Here is a 26765-nt window from a genome sequence, read left to right on the forward strand (position 1 = left end):
CGTATGATGTTACGAATTTCCAAAACGTACTATACATTACAAATGAGTAAAATGTACAATATGTTAAGATTTTACTAAACGTATGATATGTTACGAATTCCAATTTGTCTTTCACAACTGACTGCCACCAATCACCAGATAGCAAAGTGGTGCAGCGGAAGCGTGCTGGGCCCATAACCCAGAGGTCGATGGATCGAAACCATCCTCTGCTAAGTAATTTTAAGTGTGGACAATTCTGCGAAGGAAAAACACAAATTAAAAATGGTACATTAAAAGCCTTTATGCAATAGAAATGATATCTACGTAGTTATGATTCAACAAAATAAAAGCAGAACTTTGTTTTCAAAGAATGTGTTAAAATTGTGTTTGTGAGCAATACTAGAACTTATATAAAATATCAATTATAAAGAATGAATGGGTTCAGTTAGACCACATTAATATTGCGTCATCCTGAAGGGTAAGTGCAAATTTGATGTGTTCACTACCACTTACTCATGGACAGCGGATGAAATAACAGGTCATTTTATCTGAGTGCTTCTAGAAGTTCCACTACACATTGAGAGCCTGTGTCTGTTAGCAAGAAGCCTCCCGATTAACTGAGGCTCATTTTCGTACCTGTCGTCAGTAAAAGGTTAGCCTAATTTCAACAAAAATTCTAACTTAAAGTATGTATGAGTATGTCAGGGGACCAGCAGGTGGAAGCATTGTCTTTCTAGAAGTTTGAAAAAGAACATGTGCGTGATTATACCATCCATGTGGGGCATTTGTCACTCGCTGTTGGAGAAAGATGAATAGAAAATATTCCTGATCCTAGTCAACTGAATACACCAGACAGCCAACCACACACCTGGCTATAATTGTGCAGAGCAGCCGAAATAGCTCAGTTGGGAGAGCGTTAGACTGAAGATCTAAATGTCCCTGGTTCGATCACGGGTTTCGGCAGGAAATTAATTTTGCCAGAGTTCTTCAACATTTGGCCTGGAAAACGGAGAGTTGCAGGTTTGAAACACAGGTTCAAAGGGAAAATATTGGTTGGACAAAATATCCTCTCCTCAACTCCTCCATTCTTTCTCTGTGACCCAACCTGTAGTCAGAGCATTTCATATTATTCTGTATGTATATCGAAGATACTCCATTTAGTATGATATGTTACGTTTCATATTGTATGTATTATTTGGGAATGTCCATCATCCATTTCGTATGAGATGTTATGAATTACAATTCGTATGATGTTACGAATTTCCAAAACGTACTATACATTACGAATGAGCAAAATGTACAATATGTTAAGATTTTACTAAACGTATGATATGTTACGAATTCCAATTTGTCTTTCACAACTGACAGCCACCAATCGCCAGATAGCAGAGTGGCGCAGCGGAAGCGTGCTGGGCCCATAACCCAGAGGTCGATGGATCGAAACCATCCTCTGCTAAGTAATTTTAAGTGTGGACAATTTTGCGAAGGAAAAACACAAATTAAAAATGCTGCATTAAAAGCCTTTATGCAATAGAAATGATACCTACGTAGTTATGATTCAACAAAATAAAAGCAGAACTTTGTTTTCAAAGAATGTGTTAAAATTGTGTTTGTGAGCAATACTAGAACTTATATAAAATATCAATTATAAAGAATGAATGGGTCAGTTAGACCACATTAATATTGCGTCATCCTGACGGGTAAGTGCAAATTTGATGTGTTCACTACCACTTACTCATGGACAACGGATGAAATAACAGGTCATTTTATCTGAGTGCTTCTAGAAGTTCCACTACACATTGAGAGCCTGTGTCTGTTAGCAAGAAGCCTCCCGATTAACTGAGGCTCATTTTCGTACCTGTCGTCAGTAAAAGGTTAGCCTAATTTCAACAAAAATTCTAACTAAAAGTATGTATGAGTATGTCAGGGGACCAGCAGGTGGAAGCATTGTCTTTCTAGAAGTTTGAAAAAGAACATGTGCGTGATTATTCCATCCATGTGGGGCATTTGTCACTCGCTGTTGGAGAAAGATGAATAGAAAATATTCCTGATCCTAGTCAACTGAATACACCAGACAGCCAACCACACACCTGGCTATAATTGCGCAGAGCAGCCGAAATAGCTCAGTTGGGAGAGCGTTAGACTGAAGATCTAAATGTCCCTGGTTCGATCCCGGGTTTCGGCAGGAAATTAATTTTGCCAGAGGTCTTCTACATTTGGCCTGGAAAACGGAGAGTTGCAGGTTTGAAACACAGGTTCAAAGGGAAAATATCGGTTGGACAAAATATCCTCTCCTCAACTCCTCCATTCTTTCTCTGTGACCCAACCTGTAGTCAGAGCATTTCATATTATTCTGTATGTATATCGAAGATACTCCATTTAGTATGATATGTTACGTTTCATATTGTATGTATTATTTGGGAATGTCCATCATCCATTTCGTATGAGATGTTATGAATTACAATTCGTATGATGTTACGAATTTCCAAAACGTACTATACATTACGAATGAGCAAAATGTACAATATGTTAAGATTTTACTAAACGTATGATATGTTACGAATTCCAATTTGTCTTTCACAACTGACTGCCACCAATCGCCAGATAGCAGAGTGGCGCAGCGGAAGCGTGCTGGGCCCATAACCCAGAGGTCGATGGATCGAAACCATCCTCTGCTAAGTAATTTTAAGTGTGGACAATTTTGCGAAGGAAAAACACAAATTAAAAATGCTACATTAAAAGCCTTTATGCAATAGAAATGATACCTACGTAGTTATGATTCAACAAAATAAAAGCAGAACTTTGTTTTCAAAGAATGTGTTAAAATTGTGTTTGTGAGCAATACTATAACTTATATAAAATATCAATTATAAAGAATGAATGGGTCAGTTAGACCACATTAATATTGCGTCATCCTGAAGGGTAAGTGCAAATTTGATGTGTTCACTACCACTTACTCATGAACAGCGGATGAAATAACAGGTCATTTTATCTGAGTGCTTCTAGAAGTTCCACTACACATTGAGAGCCTGTGTCTGTTAGCAAGAAGCCTCCCGATTAACTGAGGCTCATTTTCGTACCTGTCGTCAGTAAAAGGTTAGCCTAATTTCAACAAAAATTCTAACTAAAAGTATGTATGAGTATGTCAGGGGACCAGCAGGTGGAAGCATTGTCTTTCTAGAAGTTTGAAAAAGAACATGTGCGTGATTATACCATCCATGTGGGGCATTTGTCACTCGCTGTTGGAGAAAGATGAATAGAAAATATTCCTGATCCTAGTCAACTGAATACACCAGACAGCCAACCACACACCTGGCTATAATTGTGCAGAGCAGCCGAAATAGCTCAGTTGGGAGAGCGTTTGACTGAAGATCTAAATGTCCCTGGTTCGATCCCGGGTTTCGGCAGGAAATTAATTTTGCCAGAGTTCTTCTACATTTGGCCTGGAAAACGGAGAGTTGCAGGTTTGAAACACAGGTTCAAAGGGAAAATATCGGTTGGACAAAATATCCTCTCCTCAACTCCTCCATTCTTTCTCTGTGACCCAACCTGTAGTCAGAGCATTTCATATTATTCTGTATGTATATCGAAGATACTCCATTTAGTATGATATGTTACGTTTCATATTGTATGTATTATTTGGGAATGTCCATCATCCATTTCGTATGAGATGTTATGAATTACAATTCGTATGATGTTACGAATTTCCAAAACGTACTATACATTACGAATGAGCAAAATGTACAATATGTTAAGATTTTACTAAACGTATGATATGTTACGAATTCCAATTTGTCTTTCACAACTGACTGCCACCAATCACCAGATAGCAGAGTGGCATAGCGGAGGTGTGCTGGGCCCATAACCCAGAGGTCGATGGATCGAAACCATCCTCTGCTAAGTAATTTTAAGTGTGGACAATTCTGCGAAGGAAAAACACAAATTAAAAATGGTACATTAAAAGCCTTTATGCAATAGAAATGATATCTACGTAGTTATGATTCAACAAAATAAAAGCAGAACTTTGTTTTCAAAGAATGTGTTAAAATTGTGTTTGTGAGCAATACTATAACTTATATAATATATCAATTATAAAGAATGAATGGGTCAGTTAGACCACATTAATATTGCGTCATCCTGAAGGGTAAGTGCAAATTTGATGTGTTCACTACCACTTACTCATGGACAGCGGATGAAATAACAGGTCATTTTATCTGAGTGCTTCTAGAAGTTCCACTACACATTGAGAGCCTGTGTCTGTTAGCAAGAAGACTCCCGATTAACTGAGGCTCATTTTCGTACCTGTCGTCAGTAAAAGGTTAGCCTAATTTCAACAAAAATTCTAACTAAAAGTATGTGTGAGTTTGTCAGGGGACCAGCAGGTGGAAGCATTGTCTTTCTAGAAGTTTGAAAAAGAACGCGTGCGTGATTATTCCATCCATGTGGGGCATTTGTCACTCGCTGTTGGAGAAAGATGAATAGAAAATATTCCTGATCCTAGTCAACTGAATACACCAGACAGCCAACCACACACCTGGCTATAATTGCACAGAGCAGCCGAAATAGCTCAGTTGGGAGAGCGTTAGACTGAAGATCTAAATGTCCCTGGTTCGATCCTGGGTTTCGGCAGGAAATTAATTTTGCCAGAGTTCTTCTACATTTGGCCTGGAAAACGGAGAGTTGCAGGTTTGAAACACAGGTTCAAAGGGAAAATATCGGTTGGACAAAATATCCTCTCCTCAACTCCTCCATTCTTTCTCTGTGACCCAACCTGTAGTCAGAGCATTTCATATTATTCTGTATGTATATCGAAGATACTCCATTTAGTATGATATGTTACGTTTCATATTGTATGTATTATTTGGGAATGTCCATCATCCATTTCATATGAGATGTTATGAATTACAATTCGTATGATGTTACGAATTTCCAAAACGTACTATACATTACGAATGAGCAAAATGTACAATATGTTAAGATTTTACTAAACGTATGATATGTTACGAATTCCAATTTGTCTTTCACAACTGACTGCCACCAATCACCAGATAGCAGAGTGGCATAGCGGAGGTGTGCTGGGCCCATAACCCAGAGGTCGATGGATCGAAACCATCCTCTGCTAAGTAATTTTAAGTGTGGACAATTCTGCGAAGGAAAAACACAAATTAAAAATGGTACATTAAAAGCCTTTATGCAATAGAAATGATATCTACGTAGTTATGATTCAACAAAATAAAAGCAGAACTTTGTTTTCAAAGAATGTGTTAAAATTGTGTTTGTGAGCAACACTATAACTTATATAATATATCAATTATAAAGAATGAATGGGTCAGTTAGACCACATTAATATTGCGTCATCCTGAAGGGTAAGTGCAAATTTGATGTGTTCACTACCACTTACTCATGGACAGCGGATGAAATAACAGGTCATTTTATCTGAGTGCTTCTAGAAGTTCCACTACACATTGAGAGCCTGTGTCTGTTAGCAAGAAGACTCCCGATTAACTGAGGCTCATTTTCGTACCTGTCGTCAGTAAAAGGTTAGCCTAATTTCAACAAAAATTCTAACTAAAAGTATGTGTGAGTTTGTCAGGGGACCAGCAGGTGGAAGCATTGTCTTTCTAGAAGTTTGAAAAAGAACGTGTGCGTGATTATTCCATCCATGTGGGGCATTTGTCACTCGCTGTTGGAGAAAGATGAATAGAAAATATTCCTGATCCTAGTCAACTGAATACACCAGACAGCCAACCACACACCTGGCTATAATTGTGCAGAGCAGCCGAAATAGCTCAGTTGGGAGAGCGTTAGACTGAAGATCTAAATGTCCCTGGTTCGATCCCGGGTTTCGGCAGGAAATTAATTTTGCCAGAGTTCTTCTACATTTGGCCTGGAAAACGGAGAGTTGCAGGTTTGAAACACAGGTTCAAAGGGAAAATATCGGTTGGACAAAATATCCTCTCCTCAACTCCTCCATTCTTTCTCTGTGACCCAACCTGTAGTCAGAGCATTTCATATTATTCTGTATGTATATCGAAGATACTCCATTTAGTATGATATGTTACTTTCATATTGTATGTATTATTTGGGAATGTCCATCATCCATTTCGTATGAGATGTTATGAATTACAATTCGTATGATGTTACGAATTTCCAAAACGTACTATACATTACGAATGAGCAAAATGTACAATATGTTAAGATTTTACTAAACGTATGATATGTTACGAATTCCAATTTGTCTTTCACAACTGACTGCCACCAATTACCAGATAGCAGAGTGGCGCAGCGGAAGCGTGCTGGGCCCATAACCCAGAGGTCGATGGATCGAAACCATCCTCTGCTAAGTAATTTTAAGTGTGGACAATTCTGCGAAGGAAAAACACAAATTAAAAATGGTACATTAAAAGCCTTTATGCAATAGAAATGATACCTACGTAGTTATGATTCAACAAAATAAAAGCAGAACTTTGTTTTCAAAGAATGTGTTAAAATTGTGTTTGTGAGCAATACTATAACTTATATAATATATCAATTATAAAGAATGAATGGGTCAGTTAGACCACATTAATATTGCGTCATCCTGAAGGGTAAGTGCAAATTTGATGTGTTCACTACCACTTACTCATGGACAGCGGATGAAATAACAGGTCATTTTATCTGAGTGCTTCTAGAAGTTCCACTACACATTGAGAGCCTGTGTCTGTTAGCAAGAAGCCTCCCGATTAACTGAGGCTCATTTTCGTACCTGTCGTCAGTAAAAGGTTAGCCTAATTTCAACAAAAATTCTAACTAAAAGTATGTGTGAGTTTGTCAGGGGACCAGCAGGTGGAAGCATTGTCTTTCTAGAAGTTTGAAAAAGAACATGTGCATGATTATTCCATCCATGTTGGGCATTTGTCACTCGCTGTTGGAGAAAGATGAATAGAAAATATTCCTGATCCTAGTCAACTGAATACACCAGACAGCCAACCACACACCTGGGTATAATTGCGCAGAGCAGCCGAAATAGCTCAGTTGGGAGAGCGTTAGACTGAAGATCTAAATGTCCCTGGTTCGATCCCGGGTTTCAGCAGGAAATTAATTTTACCAGAGTTCTTCTACATTTGGCCTGGAAAACGGAGAGTTGCAGGTTTGAAACACAGGTTCAAAGGGAAAATATCGGTTGGACAAAATATCCTCTCCTCAACTCCTCCATTCTTTCTCTGTGACCCAACCTGTAGTCAGAGCATTTCAGATTATTCTGTATGTATATCGAAGATACTCCATTTAGTATGATATGTTACGTTTCATATTGTATGTATTATTTGGGAATGTCCATCATCCATTTCGTAAGAGATGTTATGAATTACAATTCGTATGATGTTACGAATTTCCAAAACGTACTATACATTACGAATGAGCAAAATGTACAATATGTTAAGATTTTACTAAACTTATGATATGTTACGAATTCCAATTTGTCTTTCACAACTGACTGCCACCAATCACCAGATAGCAGAGTGGCGCAGCGGAAGTGTGCTGGGCCCATAACCCAGAGGTCGATGGATCGAAACCATCCTCTGCTAAGTAATTTTAAGTCTGGACAATTCTGCGAAGGAAAAACACAAATTAAAAATGGTACATTAAAAGCCTTTATGCAATAGAAATGATACCTACGTAGTTATGATTCAACAAAATAAAAGCAGAACTTTGTTTTCAAAGAATGTGTTAAAATTGTGTTTGTGAGCAATACTATAACTTATATAATATATCAATTATAAAGAATGAATGGGTCAGTTAGACCACATTAATATTGCGTCATCCTGAAGGGTAAGTGCAAATTTGATGTGTTCACTACCACTTACTCATGGACAGCGGATGAAATAACAGGTCATTTTATCTGAGTGCTTCTAGAAGTTCCACTACACATTGAGAGCCTGTGTCTGTTAGCAAGAAGACTCCCGATTAACTGAGGCTCATTTTCGTACCTGTCGTCAGTAAAAGGTTTGCCTAATTTCAACAAAAATTCTAACTAAAAGTATGTGTGAGTTTGTCAGGGGACCAGCAGGTGGAAGCATTGTCTTTCTAGAAGTTTGAAAAAGAACATGTGCATGATTATTCCATCCATGTGGGGCATTTGTCACTCGCTGTTGGAGAAAGATGAATAGAAAATATTCCTGATCCTAGTCAACTGAATACACCAGAAAGCCAACCACACACCTGGGTATAATTGTGCAGAGCAGCCGAAATAGCTCAGTTGGGAGAGCGTTAGACTGAAGATCTAAATGTCCCTGGTTCGATCCCGGGTTTCAGCAGGAAATTAATTTTACCAGAGTTCTTCTACATTTGGCCTGGAAAACGGAGAGTTGCAGGTTTGAAACACAGGTTCAAAGGGAAAATATCGGTTGGACAAAATATCCTCTCCTCAACTCCTCCATTCTTTCTCTGTGACCCAACCTGTAGTCAGAGCATTTCAGATTATTCTGTATGTATATCGAAGATACTCCATTTAGTATGATATGTTACGTTTCATATTGTATGTATTATTTGGGAATGTCCATCATCCATTTCGTATGAGATGTTATGAATTACAATTCGTATGATGTTACGAATTTCCAAAACGTACTATACATTACGAATGAGCAAAATGTACAATATGTTAAGATTTTACTAAACGTATGATATGTTACGAATTCCAATTTGTCTTTCACAACTGACTGCCACCAATCACCAGATAGCAGAGTGGCGCAGCGGAAGTGTGCTGGGCCCATAACCCAGAGGTCGATGGATCGAAACCATCCTCTGCTAAGTAATTTTAAGTGTGGACAATTCTGCGAAGGAAAAACACAAATTAAAAATGGTACATTAAAAGCCTTTATGCAATAGAAATGATATCTACGTAGTTATGATTCAACAAAATAAAAGCAGAACTTTGTTTTCAAAGAATGTGTTAAAATTGTGTTTGTGAGCAACACTATAACTTATATAATATATCAATTATAAAGAATGAATGGGTCAGTTAGACCACATTAATATTGCGTCATCCTGAAGGGTAAGTGCAAATTTGATGTGTTCACTACCACTTACTCATGGACAGCGGATGAAATAACAGGTCATTTTATCTGAGTGCTTCTAGAAGTTCCACTACACATTGAGAGCCTGTGTCTGTTAGCAAGAAGACTCCCGATTAACTGAGGCTCATTTTCGTACCTGTCGTCAGTAAAAGGTTAGCCTAATTTCAACAAAAATTCTAACTAAAAGTATGTGTGAGTTTGTCAGGGGACCAGCAGGTGGAAGCATTGTCTTTCTAGAAGTTTGAAAAAGAACGTGTGCGTGATTATTCCATCCATGTGGGGCATTTGTCACTCGCTGTTGGAGAAAGATGAATAGAAAATATTCCTGATCCTAGTCAACTGAATACACCAGACAGCCAACCACACACCTGGCTATAATTGTGCAGAGCAGCCGAAATAGCTCAGTTGGGAGAGCGTTAGACTGAAGATCTAAATGTCCCTGGTTCGATCCCGGGTTTCAGCAGGAAATTAATTTTACCAGAGTTCTTCTACATTTGGCCTGGAAAACGGAGAGTTGCAGGTTTGAAACACAGGTTCAAAGGGAAAATATCGGTTGGACAAAATATCCTCTCCTCAACTCCTCCATTCTTTCTCTGTGACCTAACCTGTAGTCAGAGCATTTCAGATTATTCTGTATGTATATCGAAGATACTCCATTTAGTATGATATGTTACGTTTCATATTGTATGTATTATTTGGGAATGTCCATCATCCATTTCGTATGAGATGTTATGAATTACAATTCGTATGATGTTACGAATTTCCAAAACGTACTATACATTACGAATGAGCAAAATGTACAATATGTTAAGATTTTACTAAACGTATGATATGTTACGAATTCCAATTTGTCTTTCACAACTGACTGCCACCAATCACCAGATAGCAGAGTGGCGCAGCGGAAGTGTGCTGGGCCCATAACCCAGAGGTCGATGGATCGAAACCATCCTCTGCTAAGTAATTTTAAGTGTGGACAATTCTGCGAAGGAAAAACACAAATTAAAAATGGTACATTAAAAGCCTTTATGCAATAGAAATGATACCTACGTAGTTATGATTCAACAAAATAAAAGCAGAACTTTGTTTTCAAAGAATGTGTTAAAATTGTGTTTGTGAGCAATACTATAACTTATATAATATATCAATTATAAAGAATGAATGGGTCAGTTAGACCACATTAATATTGCGTCATCCTGAAGGGTAAGTGCAAATTTGATGTGTTCACTACCACTTACTCATGGACAGCGGATGAAATAACAGGTCATTTTATCTGAGTGCTTCTAGAAGTTCCACTACACATTGAGAGCCTGTGTCTGTTAGCAAGAAGACTCCCGATTAACTGAGGCTCATTTTCGTACCTGTCGTCAGTAAAAGGTTAGCCTAATTTCAACAAAAATTCTAACTAAAAGTATGTGTGAGTTTGTCAGGGGACCAGCAGGTGGAAGCATTGTCTTTCTAGAAGTTTGAAAAAGAACATGTGCGTGATTATTCCATCCATGTGGGGCATTTGTCACTCGCTGTTGGAGAAAGATGAATAGAAAATATTCCTGATCCTAGTCAACTGAATACACCAGACAGCCAACCACACACCTGGCTATAATTGTGCATAGCAGCCGAAATAGCTCAATTGGGAGAGCGTTAGACTGAAGATCTAAATGTCACTGGTTCGATCCCGGGTTTCGGCAGGAAATTACTTTTGCCAGAGTTCTTCTACATTTGGCCTGGAAAACGGAGAGTTGCAGGTTTGAAACATAGGTTCAAAGGGAAAATATCTGTTGGACAAAATATCCTCTCCTCAACTCCTCCATTCTTTCTCTGTGACCCAACCTGTAGTCAGAGCATTTCATATTATTCTGTATGTATATCGAAGATACTCCATTTAGTATGATATGTTACGTTTCATATTGTATGTATTATTTGGGAATGTCCATCATCCATTTCGTATGAGATGTTATGAATTACAATTCGTATGATGTTACGAATTTCCAAAACGTACTATACATTACGAATGAGCAAAATGTACAATATGTTAAGATTTTACTAAACGTATGATATGTTACGAATTCCAATTTGTCTTTCACAACTGACTGCCACCAATCAACCGGTTAGCAGAGTTTGCGCAGCGGAAGCGTGCTGGGCCCATAACCCAGAGTTCGATGGATCGAAACCATCCTCTGCTAAGTAATTTTAAGTGTGGACAATTCTGCGAAGGAAAAACACAAATTAAAAATGCTACATTAAAAGCCTTTATGCAATAGAAATGATACCTACGTAGTTATGATTCAACAAAATAAAAGCAGAACTTTGTTTTCAAAGAATGTGTTAAAATTGTGTTTGTGAGCAATACTATAACTTATATAATATATCAATTATAAAGAATGAATGGGTCAGTTAGACCACATTAATATTGCGTCATCCTGAAGGGTAAGTGCAAATTTGATGTGTTCACTACCACTTACTCATGGACAGCGGATGAAATAACAGGTCATTTTATCTGAGTGCTTCTAGAAGTTCCACTACACATTGAGAGCCTGTGTCTGTTAGCAAGAAGCCTCCCGATTAACTGAGGCTCATTTTCGTACCTGTCGTCAGTAAAAGGTTAGCCTAATTTCAACAAAAATTCTAACTAAAAGTATGTGTGAGTTTGTCAGGGGACCAGCAGGTGGAAGCATTGTCTTTCTAGAAGTTTGAAAAAGAACATGTGCGTGATTATTCCATCCATGTGGGGCATTTGTCACTCGCTGTTGGAGAAAGATGAATAGAAAATATTCCTGATCCTAGTCAACTGAATACACCAGACAGCCAACCACACACCTGGCTATAATTGTGCAGAGCAGCCGAAATAGCTCAGTTGGGAGAGCGTTAGACTGAAGATCTAAATGTCCCTGGTTCGATCCCGGGTTTCAGCAGGAAATTAATTTTACCAGAGTTCTTCTACATTTGGCCTGGAAAACGGAGAGTTGCAGGTTTGAAACACAGGTTCAAAGGGAAAATATCGGTTGGACAAAATATCCTCTCCTCAACTCCTCCATTCTTTCTCTGTGACCTAACCTGTAGTCAGAGCATTTCAGATTATTCTGTATGTATATCGAAGATACTCCATTTAGTATGATATGTTACGTTTCATATTGTATGTATTATTTGGGAATGTCCATCATCCATTTCGTATGAGATGTTATGAATTACAATTCGTATGATGTTACGAATTTCCAAAACGTACTATACATTACGAATGAGCAAAATGTACAATATGTTAAGATTTTACTAAACGTATGATATGTTACGAATTCCAATTTGTCTTTCACAACTGACTGCCACCAATCACCAGATAGCAGAGTGGCGCAGCGGAAGTGTGCTGGGCCCATAACCCAGAGGTCGATGGATCGAAACCATCCTCTGCTAAGTAATTTTAAGTGTGGACAATTCTGCGAAGGAAAAACACAAATTAAAAATGGTACATTAAAAGCCTTTATGCAATAGAAATGATACCTACGTAGTTATGATTCAACAAAATAAAAGCAGAACTTTGTTTTCAAAGAATGTGTTAAAATTGTGTTTGTGAGCAATACTATAACTTATATAATATATCAATTATAAAGAATGAATGGGTCAGTTAGACCACATTAATATTGCGTCATCCTGAAGGGTAAGTGCAAATTTGATGTGTTCACTACCACTTACTCATGGACAGCGGATGAAATAACAGGTCATTTTATCTGAGTGCTTCTAGAAGTTCCACTACACATTGAGAGCCTGTGTCTGTTAGCAAGAAGACTCCCGATTAACTGAGGCTCATTTTCGTACCTGTCGTCAGTAAAAGGTTAGCCTAATTTCAACAAAAATTCTAACTAAAAGTATGTGTGAGTTTGTCAGGGGACCAGCAGGTGGAAGCATTGTCTTTCTAGAAGTTTGAAAAAGAACATGTGCGTGATTATTCCATCCATGTGGGGCATTTGTCACTCGCTGTTGGAGAAAGATGAATAGAAAATATTCCTGATCCTAGTCAACTGAATACACCAGACAGCCAACCACACACCTGGCTATAATTGTGCATAGCAGCCGAAATAGCTCAATTGGGAGAGCGTTAGACTGAAGATCTAAATGTCACTGGTTCGATCCCGGGTTTCGGCAGGAAATTACTTTTGCCAGAGTTCTTCTACATTTGGCCTGGAAAACGGAGAGTTGCAGGTTTGAAACATAGGTTCAAAGGGAAAATATCTGTTGGACAAAATATCCTCTCCTCAACTCCTCCATTCTTTCTCTGTGACCCAACCTGTAGTCAGAGCATTTCATATTATTCTGTATGTATATCGAAGATACTCCATTTAGTATGATATGTTACGTTTCATATTGTATGTATTATTTGGGAATGTCCATCATCCATTTCGTATGAGATGTTATGAATTACAATTCGTATGATGTTACGAATTTCCAAAACGTACTATACATTACGAATGAGCAAAATGTACAATATGTTAAGATTTTACTAAACGTATGATATGTTACGAATTCCAATTTGTCTTTCACAACTGACTGCCACCAATCAACCGGTTAGCAGAGTTTGCGCAGCGGAAGCGTGCTGGGCCCATAACCCAGAGTTCGATGGATCGAAACCATCCTCTGCTAAGTAATTTTAAGTGTGGACAATTCTGCGAAGGAAAAACACAAATTAAAAATGCTACATTAAAAGCCTTTATGCAATAGAAATGATACCTACGTAGTTATGATTCAACAAAATAAAAGCAGAACTTTGTTTTCAAAGAATGTGTTAAAATTGTGTTTGTGAGCAATACTATAACTTATATAATATATCAATTATAAAGAATGAATGGGTCAGTTAGACCACATTAATATTGCGTCATCCTGAAGGGTAAGTGCAAATTTGATGTGTTCACTACCACTTACTCATGGACAGCGGATGAAATAACAGGTCATTTTATCTGAGTGCTTCTAGAAGTTCCACTACACATTGAGAGCCTGTGTCTGTTAGCAAGAAGCCTCCCGATTAACTGAGGCTCATTTTCGTACCTGTCGTCAGTAAAAGGTTAGCCTAATTTCAACAAAAATTCTAACTAAAAGTATGTGTGAGTTTGTCAGGGGACCAGCAGGTGGAAGCATTGTCTTTCTAGAAGTTTGAAAAAGAACATGTGCGTGATTATTCCATCCATGTGGGGCATTTGTCACTCGCTGTTGGAGAAAGATGAATAGAAAATATTCCTGATCCTAGTCAACTGAATACACCAGAAAGCCAACCACACACCTGGGTATAATTGTGCAGAGCAGCCGAAAAAGCTCAGTTGGGAGAGCGCTAGACTGAAGATCTGAATGTCCCTGGTTCGATCCCGGGTTTCGGCAGGAAATTAATTTTGCCAGAGTTCTTCTATATTTGGCCTGGAAAACGGAGAGTTGCAGGTTTGAAACACAGGTTCAAAGGGAAAATATCGGTTGGACAAAATATCCTCTCCTCAACTCCTCCATTCTTTCTCTGTGACCCAACCTGTAGTCAGAGCATTTAATATTATTCTGTATGTATATCGAAGATACTCCATTTAGTATGATATGTTACGTTTCATATTGTATGTATTATTTGGGAATGTCCATCATCCATTTCGTATGAGATGTTATGAATTACAATTCGTATGATGTTACGAATTTCCAAAACGTACTATACATTACGAATGAGCAAAATGTACAATATGTTAGGATTTTACTAAACGTATGATATGTTACGAATTCCAATTTGTCTTTCACAACTGACTGCCACCAATCACCAGATAGCAGAGTGGCGCAGCGGAAGCGTGCTGGGCCCATAACCCAGAGGTCGATGGATCGAAACCATCCTCTGCTAAGTAATTTTAAGTGTGGACAATTCTGCGAAGGAAAAACACAAATTAAAAATGGTACATTAAAAGCCTTTATGCAATAGAAATGATACCTACGTAGTTATGATTCAACAAAATAAAAGCAGAACTTTGTTTTCAAAGAATGTGTTAAAATTGTGTTTGTGAGCAATACTATAACTTATATAATATATCAATTATAAAGAATGAATGGGTCAGTTAGACCACATTAATATTGCGTCATCCTGAAGGGTAAGTGCAAATTTGATGTGTTCACTACCACTTACTCATGGACAGCGGATGAAATAACAGGTAATTTTATCTGAGTGCTTCTAGAAGTTCCACTACACATTGAGATCCTGTGTCTGTTAGCAAGAAGACTCCCGATTAACTGAGGCTCATTTTCGTACCTGTCGTCATCAAAAGGTTAGCCTAATTTCAACAAAAATTCTAACTAAAAGTATGTGTGAGTTTGTCAGGGGACCAGCAGGTGGAAGCATTGTCTTTCTAGAAGTTTGAAAAAGAACGTGTGCTTGATTATTCCATCCATGTGGGGCATTTGTCACTCGCTGTTGGAGAAAGATGAATAGAAAATATTCCTGATCCTAGTCAACTGAATACACCAGACAGCCAACCACACACCTGGCTATAATTGTGCAGAGCAGCCGAAATAGCTCAGTTGGGATCTAAATGTCCCTGGTTCGATCCCGGGTTTCGGCAGGAAATTAATTTTGCCAGAGTTCTTCTACATTTGGCCTGGAAAACGGAGAGTTGCAGGTTTGAAACACAGGTTCAAAGGGAAAATATCGGTTGGACAAAATATCCTCTCCTCAACTCCTCCATTCTTTCTCTGTGACCCAACCTGTAGTCAGAGCATTTAATATTATTCTGTATGTATATCGAAGATACTCCATTTAGTATGATATGTTACGTTTCATATTGTATGTATTATTTGGGAATGTCCATCATCCATTTTGTATGAGATGTTATGAATTACAATTCGTATGATGTTACGAATTTCCAAAACGTACTATACATTACGAATGAGCAAAATGTACAATATGTTAGGATTTTACTAAACGTATGATATGTTACGAATTCCAATTTGTCTTTCACAACTGACTGCCACCAATCACCAGATAGCAGAGTGGCGCAGCGGAAGCGTGCTGGGCCCATAACCCAGAGGTCGATGGATCGAAACCATCCTCTGCTAAGTAATTTTAAGTGTGGACAATTCTGCGAAGGAAAAACACAAATTAAAAATGCTACATTAAAAGCCTTTATGCAATAGAAATGATACCTACGTAGTTATGATTCAACAAAATAAAAGCAGAACTTTGTTTTCAAAGAATGTGTTAAAATTGTGTTTGTGAGCAATACTATAACTTATATAATATATCAATTATAAAGAATGAATGGGTCAGTTAGACCACATTAATATTGCGTCATCCTGAAGGGTAAGTGCAAATTTGATGTGTTCACTACCACTTACTCATGGACAGCGGATGAAATAACAGGTCATTTTATCTGAGTGCTTCTAGAAGTTCCACTACACATTGAGAGCCTGTGTCTGTTAGCAAGAAGCCTCCCGATTAACTGAGGCTCATTTTCGTACCTGTCGTCAGTAAAAGGTTAGCCTAATTTCAACAAAAATTCTAACTAAAAGTATGTGTGAGTTTGTCAGGGGACCAGCAGGTGGAAGCATTGTCTTTCTAGAAGTTTGAAAAAGAACATGTGCGTGATTATTCCATCCATGTGGGGCATTTGTCACTCGCTGTTGGAGAAAGATGAATAGAAAATATTCCTGATCCTAGTCAACTGAATACACCAGAAAGCCAACCACACACCTGGGTATAATTGTGCAGAGCAGCCGAAAAAGCTCAGTTGGGAGAGCGCTAGACTGAAGATCTGAATGTCCCTGGTTCGATCCCGGGTTTCGGCAGGAAATTAATTTTGCCAGAGTTCTTCTATATTTGGCCTGGAAAACGGAGAGTTGCAGGTTTGAAACACAGGTTCAAAGGGAAAATATCGGTTGGACAAAATATCCTCTCCTCAACTCCTCCATTCTTTCTCTGTGACCCAACCTGTAGTCAGAGCATTTAATATTATTCTGTATGTATATCGAAGATACTCCATTTAGTATGATATGTTACGTTTCATATTGTATGTATTATTTGGGAATGTCCATCATCCATTTCGTATGAGATGTTATGAATTACAATTCGTATGATGTTACGAATTTCCAAAACGTACTATACATTACGAATGAGCAAAATGTACAATATGTTAGGATTTTACTAAACGTATGATATGTTACGAATTCCAATTTGTCTTTCACAACTGACTGCCACCAATCACCAGATAGCAGAGTGGCGCAGCGGAAGCGTGCTGGGCCCATAACCCAGAGGTCGATGGATCGAAACCATCCTCTGCTAAGTAATTTTAAGTGTGGACAATTCTGCGAAGGAAAAACACAAATTAAAAATGGTACATTAAAAGCCTTTATGCAATAGAAATGATACCTACGTAGTTATGATTCAACAAAATAAAAGCAGAACTTTGTTTTCAAAGAATGTGTTAAAATTGTGTTTGTGAGCAATACTATAACTTATATAATATATCAATTATAAAGAATGAATGGGTCAGTTAGACCACATTAATATTGCGTCATCCTGAAGGGTAAGTGCAAATTTGATGTGTTCACTACCACTTACTCATGGACAGCGGATGAAATAACAGGTAATTTTATCTGAGTGCTTCTAGAAGTTCCACTACACATTGAGATCCTGTGTCTGTTAGCAAGAAGACTCCCGATTAACTGAGGCTCATTTTCGTACCTGTCGTCATCAAAAGGTTAGCCTAATTTCAACAAAAATTCTAACTAAAAGTATGTGTGAGTTTGTCAGGGGACCAGCAGGTGGAAGCATTGTCTTTCTAGAAGTTTGAAAAAGAACGTGTGCTTGATTATTCCATCCATGTGGGGCATTTGTCACTCGCTGTTGGAGAAAGATGAATAGAAAATATTCCTGATCCTAGTCAACTGAATACACCAGACAGCCAACCACACACCTGGCTATAATTGTGCAGAGCAGCCGAAATAGCTCAGTTGGGATCTAAATGTCCCTGGTTCGATCCCGGGTTTCGGCAGGAAATTAATTTTGCCAGAGTTCTTCTACATTTGGCCTGGAAAACGGAGAGTTGCAGGTTTGAAACACAGGTTCAAAGGGAAAATATCGGTTGGACAAAATATCCTCTCCTCAACTCCTCCATTCTTTCTCTGTGACCCAACCTGTAGTCAGAGCATTTAATATTATTCTGTATGTATATCGAAGATACTCCATTTAGTATGATATGTTACGTTTCATATTGTATGTATTATTTGGGAATGTCCATCATCCATTTTGTATGAGATGTTATGAATTACAATTCGTATGATGTTACGAATTTCCAAAACGTACTATACATTACGAATGAGCAAAATGTACAATATGTTAGGATTTTACTAAACGTATGATATGTTACGAATTCCAATTTGTCTTTCACAACTGACTGCCACCAATCACCAGATAGCAGAGTGGCGCAGCGGAAGCGTGCTGGGCCCATAACCCAGAGGTCGATGGATCGAAACCATCCTCTGCTAAGTAATTTTATGTGTGGACAATTCTGCGAAGGAAAAACACAAATTAAAAATGGTACATTAAAAGCCTTTATGCAATAGAAATGATACCTACGTAGTTATGATTCAACAAAATAAAAGCAGAACTTTGTTTTCAAAGAATGTGTTAAAATTGTGTTTGTGAGCAATACTATAACTTATATAATATATCAATTATAAAGAATGAATGGGTCAGTTAGACCACATTAATATTGCGTCATCCTGAAGGGTAAGTGCAAATTTGATGTGTTCACTACCACTTACTCATGGACAGCGGATGAAATAACAGGTAATTTTATCTGAGTGCTTCTAGAAGTTCCACTACACATTGAGATCCTGTGTCTGTTAGCAAGAAGACTCCCGATTAACTGAGGCTCATTTTCGTACCTGTCGTCAGTAAAAGGTTAGCCTAATTTCAACAAAAATTCTAACTAAAAGTATGTGTGAGTTTGTCAGGGGACCAGCAGGTGGAAGCATTGTCTTTCTAGAAGTTTGAAAAAGAACGTGTGCGTGATTATTCCATCCATGTGGGGCATTTGTCACTCGCTGTTGGAGAAAGATGAATAGAACATTTTCCTGATCCTAGTCAACTGAATACACCAGACAGCCAACCACACACCTGGCTATAATTTTCCAGAGCAGACGGAAATAGCTCAGTTGGGAGAGCGTTAGACTGAAGATCTAAATGTCCCTGGTTCGATCCCGGGTTTCGGCAGGAAATTAATTTTGCCAGAGGTCTTCTACATTTGGCCTGGAAAACGGAGAGTTGCAGGTTTGAAACACAGGTTCAAAGGGAAAATATCGGTTGTACAAAATATCCTCTCCTCAACTCCTCCATTCTTTCTCTGTGACCCAACCTGTAGTCAGAGCATTTCATATTATTCTGTACGTATATCGAAGATACTCCATTTAGTATGATATGTTACGTTTCATATTGTATGTATTATTTGGGAATGTCCATCATCCATTTCGTATGAGATGTTATGAATTACAATTCGTATGATGTTACGAATTTCCAAAACGTACTATACATTACGAATGAGCAAAATGTACAATATTTTAAGATTTTACTAAACGTATGATATGTTACGAATTCCAATTTGTCTTTCACAACTGACTGCCACCAATCACCAGATAGCAGAGTGGCGCAGCGGAAGCGTGCTGGGCCCATAACCCAGAGGTCGATGGATCGAAATCATCCTCTGCTAAGTAATTTTAAGTGTGGACAATTCTGCGAAGGAAAAACACAAATTAAAAATGCTACATTAAAAGCCTTTATGCAATAGAAATGATACCTACGTAGTTATGATTCAACAAAATAAAAGCAGAACTTTGTTTTCAAAGAATGTGTTAAAATTGTGTTTGTGAGCAATACTATAACTTATATAATATATCAATTATAAAGAATGAATGGGTCAGTTAGACCACATTAATATTGCGTCATCCTGAAGGGTAAGTGCAAATTTGATGTGTTCACTACCACTTACTCATGGACAGCGGATGAAATAACAGGTCATTTTATCTGAGTGCTTCTAGAAGTTCCACTACACATTGAGAGCCTGTGTCTGTTAGCAAGAAGCCTCCCGATTAACTGAGGCTCATTTTCGTACCTGTCGTCAGTAAAAGGTTAGCCTAATTTCAACAAAAATTCTAACTAAAAGTATGTGTGAGTTTGTCAGGGGACCAGCAGGTGGAAGCATTGTCTTTCTAGAAGTTTGAAAAAGAACATGTGCGTGATTATTCCATCCATGTGGGGCATTTGTCACTCGCTGTTGGAGAAAGATGAATAGAAAATATTCCTGATCCTAGTCAACTGAATACACCAGAAAGCCAACCACACACCTGGGTATAATTGTGCAGAGCAGCCGAATTAGCTCATTTGGGAGAGCGTTAGACTGAAGATCTAAATGTCCCTGGTTCGATCCCGGGTTTCGGCAGGAAATTAATTTTGCCAGAGTTCTTCTACATTTGGCCTGGAAAACGGAGAGTTGCAGGTTTGAAACACAGGTTCAAAGGGAAAATATCGGTTGGACAAAATATCCTCTCCTCAACTCCTCTATTCTTTCTCTGTGACCCAACCTGTAGTCAGAGCATTTCATATTATTCTGTATGTATATCGAAGATACTCCATTTAGTATGATATGTTACGTTTCATATTGTATGTATTATTTGGGAATGTCCATCATCCATTTCGTATGAGATGTTATGAATTACAATTCGTATGATGTTACGAATTTCCAAAACGTACTATACATTACGAATGAGCAAAATGTACAATATGTTAAGATTTTACTAAACGTATGATATGTTACGAATTCCAATTTGTCTTTCACAACTGACTGCCACCAATCACCAGATAGCAGAGTGGCGCAGAGGAAGCGTGCTGGGCCCATAACCCAGAGGTCGATGGATCGAAACCATCCTCTGCTAAGTAATTTTAAGTGTGGACAATTCTGCGAAGGAAAAACACAAATTAAAAATGCTACATTAAAAGCCTTTATGCAATAGAAATGATACCTACGTAGTTATGATTCAACAAAATAAAAGCAGAACTTTGTTTTCAAAGAATGTGTTAAAATTGTGTTTGTGAGCAATACTATAACTTATATAATATATCAATTATAAAGAATGAATGGGTCAGTTAGACCACATTAATATTGCGTCATCCTGAAGGGTAAGTGCAAATTTGATGTGTTCACTACCACTTACTCATGGACAGCGGATGAAATAACAGGTCATTTTATCTGAGTGCTTCTAGAAGTTCCACTACACATTGAGAGCCTGTGTCTGTTAGCAAGAAGCCTCTCGATTAACTGAGGCTCATTTTCGTACCTGTCGTCAGTAAAAGGTTAGCCTAATTTCAACAAAAATTCTAACTAAAAGTATGTGTGAGTTTGTCAGGGGACCAGCAGGTGGAAGCATTGTCTTTCTAGAAGTTTGAAAAAGAACATGTGCGTGATTATTCCATCCATGTGGGGCATTTGTCACTCGCTGTTGGAGAAAGATGAATAGAAAATATTCCTGATCCTAGTCAACTGAATACACCAGAAAGCCAACCACACACCTGGGTATAATTGTGCAGAGCAGCCGAAATAGCTCATTTGGGAGAGCGTTAGACTGAAGATCTAAATGTCCCTGGTTCGATCCCGGGTTTCGGCAGGAAATTAATTTTGCCAGAGTTCTTCTACATTTGGCCTGGAAAACGGAGAGTTGCAGGTTTGAAACACAGGTTCAAAGGGAAAATATCGGTTGGACAAAATATCCTCTCCTCAACTCCTCTATTCTTTCTCTGTGACCCAACCTGTAGTCAGAGCATTTCATATTATTCTGTATGTATATCGAAGATACTCCATTTAGTATGATATGTTACGTTTCATATTGTATGTATTATTTGGGAATGTCCATCATCCATTTCGCATGAGATGTTATGAATTACAATTCGTATGATGTTACGAATTTCCAAAACGTACTATACCTTACGAATAGGGCAAAATGTACAATATGTTAAGATTTTACTAAACGTATGATATGTTACGAATTCCAATTTGTCTTTCACAACTGACTGCCACCAATCACCAGATAGCAGAGTGGCGCAGAGGAAGCGTGCTGGGCCCATAACCCAGAGTTCGATGGATCGAAACCATCCTCTGCTAAGTAATTTTAAGTGTGGACAATTCTGCGAAGGAAAAACACAAATTAAAAATGCTACATTAAAAGCCTTTATGCAATAGAAATGATACCTACGTAGTTATGATTCAACAAAATAAAAGCAGAACTTTGTTTTCAAAGAATGTGTTAAAATTGTGTTTGTGAGCAATACTATAACTTATATAATATATCAATTATAAAGAATGAATGGGTCAGTTAGACCACATTAATATTGCGTCATCCTGAAGGGTAAGTGCAAATTTGATGTGTTCACTACCACTTACTCATGGACAGCGGATGAAATAACAGGTCATTTTATCTGAGTGCTTCTAGAAGTTCCACTACACATTGAGAGCCTGTGTCTGTTAGCAAGAAGCCTCCCGATTAACTGAGGCTCATTTTCGTACCTGTCGTCAGTAAAAGGTTAGCCTAATTTCAACAAAAATTCTAACTAAAAGTATGTGTGAGTTTGTCAGGGGACCAGCAGGTGGAAGCATTGTCTTTCTAGAAGTTTGAAAAAGAACATGTGCGTGATTATTCCATCCATGTGGGGCATTTGTCACTCGCTGTTGGAGAAAGATGAATAGAAAATATTCCTGATCCTAGTCAACTGAATACACCAGAAAGCCAACCACACACCTGGGTATAATTGTGCAGAGCAGCCGAAATAGCTCATTTGGTAGAGCGTTAGACTGAAGATCTAAATGTCCCTGGTTCGATCCCGGGTTTCGGCAGGAAATTAATTTTGCCAGAGTTCTTCTACATTTGGCCTGGAAAACGGAGAGTTGCAGGTTTGAAACACAGGTTCAAAGGGAAAATATCGGTTGGACAAAATATCCTCTCCTCAACTCCTCTATTCTTTCTCTGTGACCCAACCTGTAGTCAGAGCATTTCATATTATTCTGTATGTATATCGAAGATACTCCATTTAGTATGATATGTTACGTTTCATATTGTATGTATTATTTGGGAATGTCCATCATCCATTTCGCATGAGATGTTATGAATTACAATTCGTATGATGTTACGAATTTCCAAAACGTACTATACATTACGAATAGGGCAAAATGTACAATATGTTAAGATTTTACTAAACGTATGATATGTTACGAATTCCAATTTGTCTTTCACAACTGACTGCCACCAATCACCAGATAGCAGAGTGGCGCAGCGGAAGCGTGCTGGGCCCATAACCCAGAGGTCGATGGATCGAAACCATCCTCTGCTAAGTAATTTTAAGTGTGGACAATTCTGCGAAGGAAAAACACAAATTAAAAATGCTACATTAAAAGCCTTTATGCAATAGAAATGATACCTACGTAGTTATGATTCAACAAAATAAAAGCAGAACTTTGTTTTCAAAGAATGTGTTAAAATTGTGTTTGTGAGCAATACTATAACTTATATAATATATCAATTATAAAGAATGAATGGGTCAGTTAGACCACATTAATATTGCATCATCCTGAAGGGTAAGTGCAAATTTGATGTGTTCACTACCACTTACTCATGGACAGCGGATGAAATAACAGGTCATTTTATCTGAGTGCTTCTAGAAGTTCCACTACACATTGAGAGCCTGTGTCTGTTAGCAAGAAGCCTCCCGATTAACTGAGGCTCATTTTCGTACCTGTCGTCAGTAAAAGGTTAGCCTAATTTCAACAAAAATTCTAACTAAAAGTATGTGTGAGTTTGTCAGGGGACCAGCAGGTGGAAGCATTGTCTTTCTAGAAGTTTGAAAAAGAACATGTGCGTGATTATTCCATCCATGTGGGGCATTTGTCACTCGCTGTTGGAGAAAGATGAATAGAAAATATTCCTGATCCTAGTCAACTGAATACACCAGAAAGCCAACCACACACCTGGGTATAATTGTGCAGAGCAGCCGAAATAGCTCATTTGGGAGAGCGTTAGACTGAAGATCTAAATGTCCCTGGTTCGATCCCGGGTTTCGGCAGGAAATTAATTTTGCCAGAGTTCTTCTACATTTGGCCTGGAAAACGGAGAGTTGCAGGTTTGAAACACAGGTTCAAAGGGAAAATATCGGTTGGACAAAATATCCTCTCCTCAACTCCTCTATTCTTTCTCTGTGACCCAACCTGTAGTCAGAGCATTTCATATTATTCTGTATGTATATCGAAGATACTCCATTTAGTATGATATGTTACGTTTCATATTGTATGTATTATTTGGGAATGTCCATCATCCATTTCGCATGAGATGTTATGAATTACAATTCGTATGATGTTACGAATTTCCAAAACGTACTATACATTACGAATAGGGCAAAATGTACAATATGTTAAGATTTTACTAAACGTATGATATGTTACGAATTCCAATTTGTCTTTCACAACTGACTGCCACCAATCACCAGATAGCAGAGTGGCGCAGCGGAAGCGTGCTGGGCCCATAACCCAGAGGTCGATGGATCGAAACCATCCTCTGCTAAGTAATTTTAAGTGTGGACAATTCTGCGAAGGAAAAACACAAATTAAAAATGCTACATTAAAAGCCTTTATGCAATAGAAATGATACCTACGTAGTTATGATTCAACAAAATAAAAGCAGAACTTTGTTTTCAAAGAATGTGTTAAAATTGTGTTTGTGAGCAATACTATAACTTATATAATATATCAATTATAAAGAATGAATGGGTCAGTTAGACCACATTAATATTGCATCATCCTGAAGGGTAAGTGCAAATTTGATGTGTTCACTACCACTTACTCATGGACAGCGGATGAAATAACAGGTCATTTTATCTGAGTGCTTCTAGAAGTTCCACTACACATTGAGAGCCTGTGTCTGTTAGCAAGAAGCCTCCCGATTAACTGATTCTCATTTTCGTACCTGCCGTCAGTAAAAGGTTAGCCTAATTTCAACAAAAATTCTAACTAAAAGTATGTGTGAGTTTGTCAGGGGACCAGCAGGTGGAAGCATTGTCTTTCTAGAAGTTTGAAAAAGAACATGTGCGTGATTTTTCCATCCATGTGGGGCATTTGTCACTCGCTGTTGGAGAAAGATGAATAGAAAATATTCCTGATCCTAGTCAACTGAATACAGCAGAAAGACAACCACACACCTGGGTATAATTGTGCAGAGCAGCCGAAATAGCTCAGTTGGGAGAGCGTTAGACTGAAGATCTAAATGTCCCTGGTTCGATCCCGGGTTTCGGCAGGAAATTAATTTTTGCCAGAGTTCTTCTACATTTGGCCTGGAAAACGGAGAGTTGCAGGTTTGAAACACATGTTCAAAGGGAAAATATCGGTTGGACAAAATATCCTCTCCTCAACTCCTCCATTCTTTCTCTGTGACCCAACCTGTAGTCAGAGCATTTCATATTATTCTGTATGTATATCGAAGATACTCCATTTAGTATGATATGTTACGTTTCATATTGTATGTATTATTTGGGAATGTCCATCATCCATTTCGTATGAGATGTTATGAATTACAATTCGTATGATGTTACGAATTTCCAAAACGTACTATACATTACGAATGAGCAAAATGTACAATATGTTAAGATTTTACTAAACGTATCATATGTTACGAATTCCAATTTGTCTTTCACAACTGACTGCCACCAATCACCAGATAGCAGAGTGGCGCAGCGGAAGCGTGCTGGGCCCATAACCCAGAGGTCGATGGATCGAAACCATCCTCTGCTAAGTAATTTTAAGTGTGGACAATTCTGCGAAGGAAAAACACAAATTAAAAATGGTACATTAAAAGCCTTTATGCAATAGAAATGATACCTACGTAGTTATGATTCAACAAAATAAAAGCAGAACTTTGTTTTCAAAGAATGTGTTAAAATTGTTTTTGTGAGCAATACTATAACTTATATAATATATCAATTATAAAGAATGAATGGGTCAGTTAGACCACATTAATATTGCGTCATCCTGAAGGGTAAGTGCAAATTTGATGTGTTCACTACCACTTACTCATGGACAGCGGATGAAATAACAGGTCATTTTATCTGAGTGCTTCTAGAAGTTCCACTACACATTGATAGCCTGTGTCTGTTAGCAAGAAGACTCCCGATTAACTGAGGCTCATTTTCGTACCTGTCGTCAGTAAAAGGTTAGCCTAATTTCAACAAAAATTCTAACTAAAAGTATGTGTGAGTTTGTCAGGGGACCAGCAGGTGGAAGCATTGTCTTTCTAGAAGTTTGAAAAAGAACGTGTGCGTGATTATTCCATCCATGTGGGGCATTTGTCACTCGCTGTTGGAGAAAGATGAATAGAAAATATTCCTGATCCTAGTCAACTGAATACACCAGACAGCCAACCACACACCTGGCTATAATTGCGCAGAGCAGCCGAAATAGCTCAGTTGGGAGAGCGTTAGACTGAATATCTAAATGTCCCTGTTTCGATCCCGGGTTTCGGCAGGAAATTGATTTTGCCAGAGTTCTTCTACATTTGGCCTGGAAAACGGAGAGTTGCAGGTTTGAAACACAGGTTCAAAGGGAAAATATCGGTTGGACAAAATATCCTCTCCTCAACTCCTCCATTCTTTCTCTGTGACCCAACCTGTAGTCAGAGCATTTCATATTATTCTGTATGTATATCGAAGAT

At 38.1% G+C, this 26765-nt stretch overlaps 5 non-coding genes across 5 annotated transcripts; all 5 read left to right on the forward strand.

The window, feature by feature from the left end:
• Nucleotides 1-2091: 2091 nt before the first annotated feature.
• On the forward strand, nt 2092-2164 carry trnaf-gaa (transfer RNA phenylalanine (anticodon GAA)). The gene has a single exon. It is a non-coding gene; the product is annotated as a tRNA-Phe (tRNA).
• A 1149-nt stretch (nt 2165-3313) lies between these two features.
• trnaf-gaa (transfer RNA phenylalanine (anticodon GAA)) lies at nt 3314-3386 on the forward strand. The gene has a single exon. It is a non-coding gene; the product is annotated as a tRNA-Phe (tRNA).
• A 2371-nt stretch (nt 3387-5757) lies between these two features.
• On the forward strand, nt 5758-5830 carry trnaf-gaa (transfer RNA phenylalanine (anticodon GAA)). The gene has a single exon. It is a non-coding gene; the product is annotated as a tRNA-Phe (tRNA).
• A 17006-nt stretch (nt 5831-22836) lies between these two features.
• trnaf-gaa (transfer RNA phenylalanine (anticodon GAA)) lies at nt 22837-22909 on the forward strand. The gene has a single exon. It is a non-coding gene; the product is annotated as a tRNA-Phe (tRNA).
• Nucleotides 22910-25282: 2373 nt separating this feature from the next.
• Nucleotides 25283-25355, forward strand: trnaf-gaa (transfer RNA phenylalanine (anticodon GAA)). Its single transcript has one exon. It is a non-coding gene; the product is annotated as a tRNA-Phe (tRNA).
• The last annotated feature ends 1410 nt before the right edge of the window (nt 25356-26765 follow it).

The sequence above is a fragment of the Salvelinus fontinalis genome, chromosome 4 (genome assembly GCF_029448725.1).
Source record: "Salvelinus fontinalis isolate EN_2023a chromosome 4, ASM2944872v1, whole genome shotgun sequence".
Taxonomy (NCBI): domain Eukaryota; kingdom Metazoa; phylum Chordata; class Actinopteri; order Salmoniformes; family Salmonidae; genus Salvelinus; species Salvelinus fontinalis.